This window comes from Amblyomma mixtum, chromosome 9, assembly GCF_055824585.1.
Source record: "Amblyomma mixtum isolate Tamu chromosome 9, ASM5582458v1, whole genome shotgun sequence".
NCBI classification, from domain to species: domain Eukaryota; kingdom Metazoa; phylum Arthropoda; class Arachnida; order Ixodida; family Ixodidae; genus Amblyomma; species Amblyomma mixtum.
The window spans coordinates 24,194,897-24,206,677 of NC_143020.1; positions in this window are offsets into that span (position 1 = coordinate 24,194,897).

Sequence of the window (11,781 nt, forward strand, 5' to 3'; positions counted from 1 at the left end):
ACGGCGCAGTTCTTGCCTCCGGAACAGCGGCGCCTAGTTTTCCGCTTGGAGGGGTGGTGACTGGCGGCACATAGGAGAGAGCGAACGGCGTCGATGAGACGGCGACCGATGGCTTCGGTTGTAGGAATCGGACCGAGATGGAGAGGGATTCTGAAGCGGCAGAGGAGAACAGACAGGGACGGAGGGCAATGGAGCGTCGTACGTGGGCGAGCGCCCGTAGTCGTGAGGACCGGATCCGCGCGTGCGGCACCAGCGCACCACATGACCAGCGAGACCGCAGGCATAGCATATCAGGCGGTTATCTGGGGGTGCGCCATGGATTCATAGGGCGGGGACAGGTGCGAAGCAAAGGATGGTGAGTAAGTGGCAGTGGAGGGGCAAGCTGCTGCTGAGGGTATACGGTGACAGGTGGCGCATAAGTCGAAGGAACCGGCTGAGGTCGTGGCCGGATGACTGCTTCAGCATATGTCAACGGTGCAGTGACCAGAGTTCGTAGGAGGCGAGCCATTCCTCTACGTCGGTATCGTCAGTGCCGCTGAAGATCGTCGGACGGACGGCACCGGAACAGATGACAGCTGTGGGGACAGGCTGGGCAGGTTGGGCCGGGGTGTCGGACGTCGTGGTAGAGCCGGCTAGCCTGGGCATCGTGGCGTAACTCCGGGGGGAGAAGAGGCAGCACTTCCACCAAGTGTAGTGAGGCGACTCGCAAAATTAGTATGGATGGCCACAGTCCTTGTTCCAGCGGTTCTGCTCAGCAGGCCAGCGTTCGTAAGCGCAAACCCGAACTTCGTCAGCTTCGCCTTCCTTCGTCTTTCCCTCCATCGTCGGCGATACCTCAACTCTCTTTCTTGATATATATATATATATATATATATATATATATATCAACTCAACAAATAAATAAATATAAAAATTCTCCTGTGTCCCTTGCTTTCTGGGGCTCTTGGCTTCTCTAATATGTATGACGAGCCCCTCATTCCCGTTCCCTTCTCTGCTTAATGACTTAACGACTTAACGACGGCCTCGGTTCTAGCAGCCTTGACGCCATAGGAAGCGTATGAAGGTTCTCACACAGCTTCCACCACCGCCGTTCTATGCTGTTCTACGTCGCACCAGCGGTAACTCAGGACGTACTACGCCAGCCGCTTATGAATGTGGGTGGCGCTGATGAACACTCTCAGGTTTCGGTCACTGGTAAACATAAATACCCCAGAAAGCAGCAGATCTGACAGCCGTCGCCGTAGCTCAGTTGGTAGAGCACCGGACGCGTAATTCGGAGGTCGTGGGTTCGGTTCCCATCGGTGGCATGCGGTTGTTTTGCCTTCTGCTTTTCTAATAAATTATCTTTAAGCGATAAAATATTCAGTAATATTCTCTACTGACCAACAGCACAAAATCAATGAATATATAAAAAAAATCCCCCCGTACTTCTTGGTTTGTCTGGCTGTTGGCTTCTCTCATATGTATAACGAGCCCCTCATTCCCCTTCCTATATGTGTGTGTGCGCGTGTGTACGTGTGCGGGTGTGTGTGTTGCATATACTCTTCTAATTCGAGTTCACATTCTCAGCCATGTGACCAGCAGTTGATCTGACAATAGCAATAGCAATTAAAAACTTATGAACGATTTTTGTTATTTACTTCTAAATATTGTTCAAACCCGGTGCGAGTAGTCAAGGAAGGATTGTGGAAGCCTCTTGGACATGTTTCCGGATTGCCAATTTCTTATTTTTCCACGGTGCAGCATGCTCTCTTGATACACTCCAAGCCTTTTGTCAGTTCGGAAATTTGCGCAGTGCTGTCATGAATTTTGTTTCTATTGTTTCCGATAGATCAAGTCGTTTATCGTACCATATAAATACAATATATTGCACATAGTTTGTGGCCTATTTCTCTATCAGACAACTGGTGGTTAGTACATGGCCCAATATAGAAGCAACTGCCAGGAGAAATGCTGAAGTCACATGTTGTATGAAATCAAAAATAGATGAAATTGTACCAAAGGTTGTTGTGAAAAGCGCCTGTATGTAATGTATTTGAAGCTAACTGGTCACTTAGTCTTAAAGGCGCGCGCCACAAATTTGTGGCAAGCACAGTTCTTTATGGGTACACCATGTTCCGTGAATCCAACCTCTACTTTAAAATTTTGTTTCCCATTTTTATTGTTTCCAGGGAGATTCCGGCAGTCCGGTCACGGTACTGACAGAAAACGTAAAATCAGTACAGGTTGGGTTAGTTTCTTTTGGAGTCAACTGCTCATCTGGAAACTACGTGGATATGTTCACAAAGGTGTCTAGATATATTCCATGGATTGAATCAATCGTGACGGCTTACTAAGCAGAAACCTGAGATGAAATAAAATTGCCATCATTATTTACCAGCATTACTTCTTTGAAGAAGGCTGGGGTGAATGCCCTCCACAAAAATAACAACGATTCCTTTTTTTTCTACCGAAATCCTTTTATTTGACACTTCACTGCAGGTTTTGTCGTGATATAATATGCTGTCATTGGCTGGTCGCTCCACTTGCATGGTTAAGATGTGAATCCGAAAAGTAGGACGTAATTTTTTACCTAGTTGTGAAGGTCTCAAATGTGAGTGCCACCACGCTTTTATAGAAGAGCTGTCGAAATTTCTCCAAACGCTGCCTAGCTGAAGGTGTTGGTGAATGCCTTAAAAAGCAGAAATCAGTTCGATAAAGGTGCGCGAAATTGCTGTCGAGCACAACCGACGTAGAATGAGGACAGTGTAAAATATTTTCATAGGATCGCCACACAATACCGGCAGAGGCCACGATATGCATCGATCCATTCGCTGAAGCGCCCAAAATGCAAACATTCCCCTGCCAAGACCGAATACTGCAAGCGAGATTTCTTTGCTTGCCGACAAAACTTTGGCTGCTAGGAATACTCAAGGTAACCCTTGAAGACATCGAGACCGCGCGATAGGCTTCGAATTTGTTGTACCAGAATTTGTCATGTATAACAGTTTCGTACAAAATTTTTGAATCTTGGAAAATTGTAAGGTACTGGTAAGGAAATATGAAAGGTAATGGTTCATTCATATCATGTGTAGCAAAATCTTGAAATGTTTTTCCAACGCTCGCATAGAACAGTTAAGACTGCAGTACAAAACGAATGTAAAACGCTTTTGACGATGGCAGAAACATCAATAGCAAAAAAAAAATGCAAGTCCTTGGACGGTAGATGTGCATATACCGAGTGTCCCAGCTAAATGTAACCAAACTTATAAAAAATGCGAAGTGTCCTAGACCAGTGAAACTAATTAGGGTTGTTGATAGTCGCGTGGCCTAGTCTTGAGTATTTTTTTCGCTCTTCAAAGTTAGTTAATTAGTTAAGTTTAATTAGCTAACTTTTTAATTATTAACTTCAGGAAGAAAGTGTCAATGAAAAAGTTTTAGATCGCCTCGGAAAACCGCTAGTAGTGCTGTTTCCGTTAAGTTACGATTTACGTAGCTTCATTTATTGGCCTTAAAAGAAAGTTATCACGTGACCAGCTGCTCGCTCACTTCTCTGCCCCAATGTGCACCCAAAGTCTCATTTATTTATTTTATTTATAGATACTGCGGTCTTGTACAGATCATAGCAGGGTGGGACAAAACAAAATACAAGCATATAAACACACACAAATTCACAACATTTACAGGCACTTTTCAAACAGAAGTAAAGAATTTTGATTAACAGTCTCGCTATTAAGTTTGTTCCAATCAGTAATTGTCCTCGGAAAAAAAGAATATTTAAAGCAGTTATTTCGCGCGTTCGAAGGGGTTATTGTTAGTGCATGCCTTTGTCTCGTGTTATAACCTGAGGAGTAAGAAAAATAATTAGAGGTATCAACTTTATAATGTCCTTTTATAAGCTGGAAAAAAAACTTTAATCGACAAACACGATTGCGCTCAGTGACGGGGGGTATCCCACTTCGCCTCACGAGCTCACTTACAGATGCACGGCCATATGAGTTAAAAACAAATCTAGCTACTTTATGCTGTATTCGCTCTAATTTCTGAATGTTTGTTAACGTGAAAGGGTCCCAAATGATTACGGCATATTCTAGTAACGGACGGATGAGGGAATTGTACGCCAATAAACGAACACTAGATGGGGATGACTTTAGGGAGCGCCTCAAGAAAAATAGTTTCCGCATTGAGTTTGCTACTACAGCGTCTATGTGTTTTGACCACGAAAGGTTGTTAGTAATCCATAGGCCCAAATATTTATACTCTGTCACTTCTAATAATGATATGCTGTTAGTACCGTACACAAAATGAAGAGGCATTTTCTTGTTTGTAATTTTCATGAACACGGTTTTTTCAAAATTAATGCACATCTGCCATTTGTTGCACCACGCAACCACCTTCGCTAAGTCATTATTTAGACGCACCTGGTCGTCAACTGAAGACACCATTTGATACAGGACACAGTCATCCGCGTACAGCCTCACGCGAACTGAAAGATCTGCCACAATGTCATTAATAAACAACAGAAATAAGAGTGGTCCCAAAACAGATCCCTGGGGGACGCCAGACATAACCCGGACACTGCTAGAAGAAATATTGTTCAGAGTGACGAACTGACATCTGTTCGAGAGATAAGCTTTAATCCATGCAAGTATCCTGTCGTTTTTAATGTAATAACTTAATTTATGAATTAGTTTGTTATGTGACACCTTATCGAATGCTTTACGGAAATCCATGAATATTGCGTCTGTTTGTTTTCTCTGGTTAATCGACTGAGCAAAGCATGCACAGTTTCAACTAACTGTGTACTTGTGGAAAACCCACGCCTGAATCCATGCTGAAAATCGGTAAGTACCTTGTGCTGTTCCAAGAAACCTAATATATGTTTATGAATTATATGTTCTAAAATTTTATATGACGTGGAAGTTAGAGATATGGGTCGGTAATTCTCGATGTGTGCTTTTTTTCCGGTTTTGTGCAGAGGTTTAATCGCGGCTGTCCTCCAGTCATCTGGTAAAGATCCGTCATGTAAAGATCTGTTGAATATTACTGTCAAGTACTTTGCGCACCACTCCGCATAGCGCTTCAAAAAAGTGTTTGGTATGTTATCGGGACCTGCTGATTTTTTGACATCAAGGTTCAAAAGCAAATTACAAACACCAGTCTCTGAAATTACAACATCAGATATGGCAGGGAGTGCTGCAGAAAAGTTGGGCAGGCATTCGTTATCCTCTGTGAATACTGACTGAAAAAATTTGTTGAACGCAGAACAAACAACACCCTCATCACGCACACATTTGCCGTCTACTATGAATTCGTTCGTGGAAGAAGATTTGGGCGTGATTTGGCGCCAGAATCTCTCGGGAGACGTTTTAATGAACGAGGGCAGGAGCGTTCCGTAATACTTTTCTTTGTCGCAAATTATTTCCTGCTTAAGTTCCTCTGAAATTGCTTCCACAATTGGTTTTAATGATGAATTCCTGCTTGATTTCTTTTTTAACCTTTTAAGCCTTCGCTGCAAGCGTAACGTCTCCCGAGAAATCCAAGGATTGCGGTACACAGACTTTTTTGCAATTTTGGGAACGAAACGGGCAATACAATGGGAGACGATCATTTTAAAAGTGAGCCATAGGTCATTCACACTATCAGTGCTATTCCTAAAATTCTCATAACATGAATCAAGCATGTCCAAAATAGATTCGTCTTCCGCACGCGAAAAATTGGGAAAAAATTGCACGCTAGTTTGACGATCTGGGTACACATTTGACAAGCTCAGCAGCATAGCTTTGTGATCGGATATTCCGTTTGTGACTTCACAGGCTACGAAATTGCGGATGGCACCACTGACAAAAAATAGATCTAGAATTGATCCCGCGGCTCCTTGCATTCTCGTAAAATTATTTACTACTTGCAGCAGGTCAAATGTGAACACAATGTCGAGCATTACAGTATCAGCATTATGGGCAGAGAATGATGAAAAGGTGTTCCAGTCAATATTAGGCAAGTTGAAATCACCAGCCAGTATTAGTCTATCGTCTCTTTTTACATGGCATTGTAAATATGCTCTTAAGTTTTCCAAGACCGCAACCGAAGAGTTGGGAGGCCTGTAAAAAACACCAAGAACAAAGCGAACCCTGTTGATGTATGTTTTGAAAAATATGGCTTCAATGCCTTGAGCATCAGGCATCCTGAAAAGTTGCAATGATGATTTCATTAAAATTGCCACTCCTTCACCTCTTCTGTCACGGTCACTACGAAAAACCTTATAATCTTTAGGTACAAATTCACTGTCAAATATTTCATTGCTTAGCCAGGTCTCGGTAAGCATGGCAACGTCCGCGTCATGTGAGAACAGCATGCCTTCGAGTTCTGCAGCTTTGTTTACGACGCTGCGACAGTTTATGTTAAGGATTTTGAAAACCAGACTGTTTCCTTGTTGGTGTCACTTTTGGTTCCTCGGGATTTTATACCGAGTGTTTCTTGCATTATCCCATCCGAACATGTTACCGTTGATGTTAAGCTTGTCAAACACCAGCTTAACCTTGGCACCATTGCTCTTTTCCCGAGATGCGCTTTCCCATAACTTTTTTATGACGTCACGAATTCTTTTTGAGAAGTCTTCACTAACCGAAAACTCTGTGCCTTTCAACTTCGGGCATGCCTTCATTATTGAACCCTTTTCTCGGTAGTCACTCAATTTTATGATGACAGGGCGATTCTTTGTTGATTTCATACCTATTCTGTGGCACCTTTCTATACTGTTTATTGCCACTCCTAACTTCTCGTCAAAAATTTCCCTTGTTATTTTCTCCCTAAGCTCTGCTTCTGATTCTTCATTCTCTTCTTTTATTCCGAAAATAAGTAGGTTGTTCCAACGGCTCCTGTTTTCCAGGTCGTCTGTTTTATTTAACAGGTATGTAATGGTGTCTTCCATTTTAGTTACAGTCGACTTCAGGTCCTGCAATTCCGTTTTTAAAGTATTGATCGTTGCTACCTCATTTTCAAGACTTTTAATCCTATCTGTCAAGCCATCTATATTTTCTTCAAAAGAACCCTGTTTTGCCAGAATGTCGTTCACAGACGACGCCAGGGTGCTTTGGCCCAAGAATAGCTGCTGCAGCATTTCCTTTTCTGTCATATCTGGGCCTGGATTTGATTCTATGTCACCACATTTTAACAGATCGTCTTGGAAAGAATAAACGTACGACAAAGCATTTTTTATACACAGTGGGCAGGGCAGCAGCAACAGAAAGCGGTTATCGCTACGATAGCAACTGGCAGATAAATAGTTACCAACCTGCGCAATGAAGCAAAATGGGTTCCTGAGCATTGTGCTCGATGTGCTGCTGCCGAGCCCACTGGATGCCGGCGGCGATGAGGAGCTTCTTATATAGGCGTCAATACCCTCGTGATGTGACGTTCCCAGTGATGGCGCAGTCGCAGAAACGGTGGTGATAGGCACGCTGGGGTGGTTAATCAAGCAAAGGGTGGCACGTGCTGGAGTCTCGAAGCAAATGTCACTTGCTTGATATGAAGGCACTTCGAAGAAATCATAACCGAGGCATGATGGTTGTACGGGCAGCAAGACGGCCAAAACCTGCGCAATGAAGCAAAATGGGTTCCTGAGCATTGTGCTCGATGTGCTGCTGCCGAGCCCACTCCATCGAGGAGAGGACATCAGAAAAAATGGATTTTATTTTTAAGGCGCGTCTTGGGACGTTGAAGTTGCACAGTTGTCATGTGCGAGCTTTTTCTTGTTGTGCGGGTTATGTTTAAAGGCTGGTAAAAAAACTACTTTGCGTAATTATTACTTTGCTGCAAATGTCTCAGTAAGCTGTTTCTCAGAGCGATCTACAACTTTTCCATTGACACTTTGTTCCTCACGTCAATAATTAAAAAGTTAGTTAATTAAGCCTAACTAATTCGTCAAACTTGAGGAACGAAAAAATGCTGTAGACTAGGCCACGCGACTCTAAACAACCCTCATTTGATTTCAGACGGCTAAGACATCCCGTGTTTTTTAAAAGCTTGGTTACATTTTGCTGGGACACCTGGTATATCGTTGGTTGTAGTGAAATCCTACCATACTTGAAAAATTTCATTTGGTAAACACTTTGCCATTCAAACATCCTTTTGTCCGGAATATTTGAGTATGTCCACTCTACGGTTCTATTCAACGCCCCTTCTTTCTTCTCTGTCCTCTTTACGACCGCATAGCCTTTCCAGCATAGCAGGGTAGTGAACGGCTGCATTCTGTCGGGAAACCCTTCGACACGCTATGTACAAAACCGTGTACAAAGCTAACCCGCATTTTTTGCTGTTTTCGGGCTACGCCTACCAATGCTTTATTGGTTTCAGGTGAATTCTGACTCCTTCAGCTTGCAAATAACCGGTTTTTTAGGCTTTATAGCGAACACAGTGAATGTTATTTGGAGAAGCACTGTTCAGGGCAGCTCGTTGTCCGCCATTTTAAAGCAGAAACATATTTCATTTCATATATTTTCTGCTTAAAGGCCCGAGGTCATTACATACCGGGAGGCGATTTAACATGATGTATATTTCTTGAACATGGCAAAAGGTGAAGATAAAAAGGAAAAGGTGCCCGTAGCTTCTCTGGCACGTGCTTCAACGCAGCACAGAACGCAACACAGATACGCTCTGCGCCTTCTCAAGAGTCTGTTGGGTCGACTCGTGAGGATAATTCGCATTTATAATGTGATCAAATTTTTCTTTGACAAGGCGTCTGTCATATAAATGTTTGCTTTTCTCCTTTTCTTCGTTGCGTTCTAATTTTGTCCAGGTTTTAGGAAAGCTTTCATTGTTCATATGTCAATAATTGCAAGCTGACCATTACTTGAGCCAATGCCTTTCTCATAAGCTTCTACGACCAGGATATCATTTAAAATCAGGGGTATTAAGAATATCTGCTGCTGATGCGTCCAGCGTCGTCGATTCGCCCGACGTGGTTGTTGTGACGCGAGTCTCTTTTTCACGCATTCATTTCTGAGAGATTTTTAGTGAGGAAACGAAAGGCTCTTTAGCTGTCACAGTAATTCTGCCTTAGGGACAGTGAGAAATCTGAGGATATCTGGGATATCTGCGGAGTTGTTTGCGAGAGACAACACAAGAAATAAAACTTCTAGCATGTAGAACCTGTATTAGACCAATCCTTGAATATTGCTCTGCTGCATGGGATCCATGGACCCAGCAAAACATCAATAAGTTGGAGAGCATCCAAAGAAAATCGGTAACATTTACATTCAGAACAAATCAGACACTGTAGAGAAGGGTTGCAGATCATGTATTTACTGTACCATGGTAAAGTAGGAATAGGCAAACATAGCTACACTGAATCAGTCACTGGACGTACAACGTGATCGCACCACTCAAAAAATTAAAGGAAAAATTAGGAGTCACTTTGGCGACTAAAGTGGTGCAAGGCGAAAGCCTGAGTACAGCATTCTGCCACGAATGTGGTTGTGAATGATGATTCAAGTGCTACCAGCGAGTGACGCGTCCATTGGCTGTCTGCGTGTGTTACTGATGTGTGGTTAACATGTTAAGCTTCGCCTGTAAGAGTGGAACGCGACAGCGTCTTGCAACGCTGCCATGGAGTCCACCGAACGCCATCGCCAATTCGGCTGTACGCCTTGCTGGACGGTAAATTTATTTTTTGAGGAAAGGAAATGTATCTCTCTCGCATATCTGGATGGACACCTGCACCTCGCCGTAAGGGAAAGGGGGAAGATGGGAGTGAACGAAGACGCCGTATTAGCTAGACGCGCCTTTGTTCATTCCAAACCATTCAGCTGGCATTACGGAGTGGCTAGCGTGCTCGTATCGCACTCCGGAGACCCTGGTTCGATTCCCCAACTCGACCAATTTCGTTCTCGGTTTTATTGATTTATGCGGTCTAACTAGAAAGGTTAATTAGGCTATTTCATATTTATATCATTGTATTTCTATCCATCGCGTTCTGGCATTCACCTGTCAAATGTTGGAACTGTCTAGGATGTTCGACACAACGTATATGAAACGAGCAACGTCGAACTGAGTGGGCGGGAGTCGGAGTATCTGTTCTCGCTTCGGCGAGCGTGGCTTCGGCCGCTTCTTTTTGAGCAGCGTCCGCTCCGGCGGACGCAGTTGTTGCTGCGACGCGCGTCTTTTCTTTCCTTTTTCTTTTTCCTCTGATCTTTTAACTCTCCTCTATCTGCACGTGGCAGCGGTGGTGGCTTGGCTCGAGCCGGTAGCAGGTCCGTGCAATTTCCTCTTCATCCTTCTCTCAGTCACAACAACAACAACAACAACTGAGTGGGGAAGTGCGTGGTGGTGGAGCGAACGCGGCTTCGTACTTATGTTTTTTCAGCAGCGTCTCCTTCCGCGGACGCTGTTGTCGCTGCGACGCGCGTCTTTCTTTTCTTTTCCTCTGTCTTCTGACCTCTTCATTCTTCTCTATCTTAATTACGCTAATTGATTAATTAAGAAATTAACTCCAGGCACAGTGGGAAGTCGGTTGGCAGAGTCATTGTGCGGCGCGCTAAATAAAAACGTAGATATGTAAATCTTTTATTAGAAACAAATGTAGTGTATCCTGTTTTGTTTATTCATTTGCTTTCATTTTCCCTGTCACAGCGATGGTCTACAAGTAGCGCTCATGTGGCTGCATTTTTTTTCATTTTTGCATGCGGAAACTATGCTCAAAAATGTCTAGCAGTGCTTTTATGCTGTGTTCTGTTTGATCGTATCTGTATGTCCCACTTCTGCATAAGGCCTTAAATGAAGGTTGGCATTATCTTTGAAATAAAATAAAAGTGTAGAATAATGAAGCAATAGAGAAAGAGGTGCAGTAGTGGACCTCCCCTCATGGGGATCTTAAATGTGCACGGATATAACGTAGCACACGGGCACCTTTTTCCATTTCCACTGCATCGAAACCAGGCTGCCGCGACCGGGTTCGAACCCGGATTCTCGAGCTCCATCTCCATTCTGTCTGCACGCAGAAATAACAGAGGGCAACGGAAGCCAGTTAACAACCATGTGCACTTCTCCCCTCCCTCTTCCATCGGTCGCAGTGGCAGCAGAAAAAACGAACATCAGTGCCACGTGCTCGCATCCGCGGAAACTGCTTCAGCGCACTACGTCACCACTTCCCATACTGGCATCTAAAAGGCGTAAGCTCTAATCGCATTCAAACTTACACCTTTCGTCGTGTGTTTTATACTGTCGGGTTTTCCCGTGGTGTGTACGGATTGACGGATGGAGAAAAATTTGCGAACAAGGAAAGGTTAAATGCAGCTAATAAGTGCACTCGTGAAATAATAATCCTTACACGGCACGCACAGTGCTAGGTGTTGTTTATTTCTCGAACCTGAATGAAGAAACCTTAAGCACAGCACGTCAGCACAGCTCGCAGATTTCGGCAGAGTGTTACACTCTAATGTACAACTAAGCGGCTTACCGCTGATGGTACAAAGCCCACCTAGATAAGGCCATGCAGAAAACTCTACAGGAGCCACTACCCAAGGCTTGCGTGTCACTTTTGTGGTAGCTTAGTTGTTATGATCAACATTTCCAAACTGCCACATTGTAATGCAAAGAGGATGTGCTTCCTTCTAGAGCATTTTTCTCGGCACCTCAAGTAGCGCCGTACCTGTTGATTACGCATTGTGCGCGCACCACAAGCGCGGGTTTGTTTGGAGAATTGGTTCGCATTCTGGCAACTATATGACGCCATTTAAGCTGAGCTATGGGTAATCTGGACGGGTGTCGCAAGGCAAGCTTCTGCAAAATGTGTACGTTTATTGG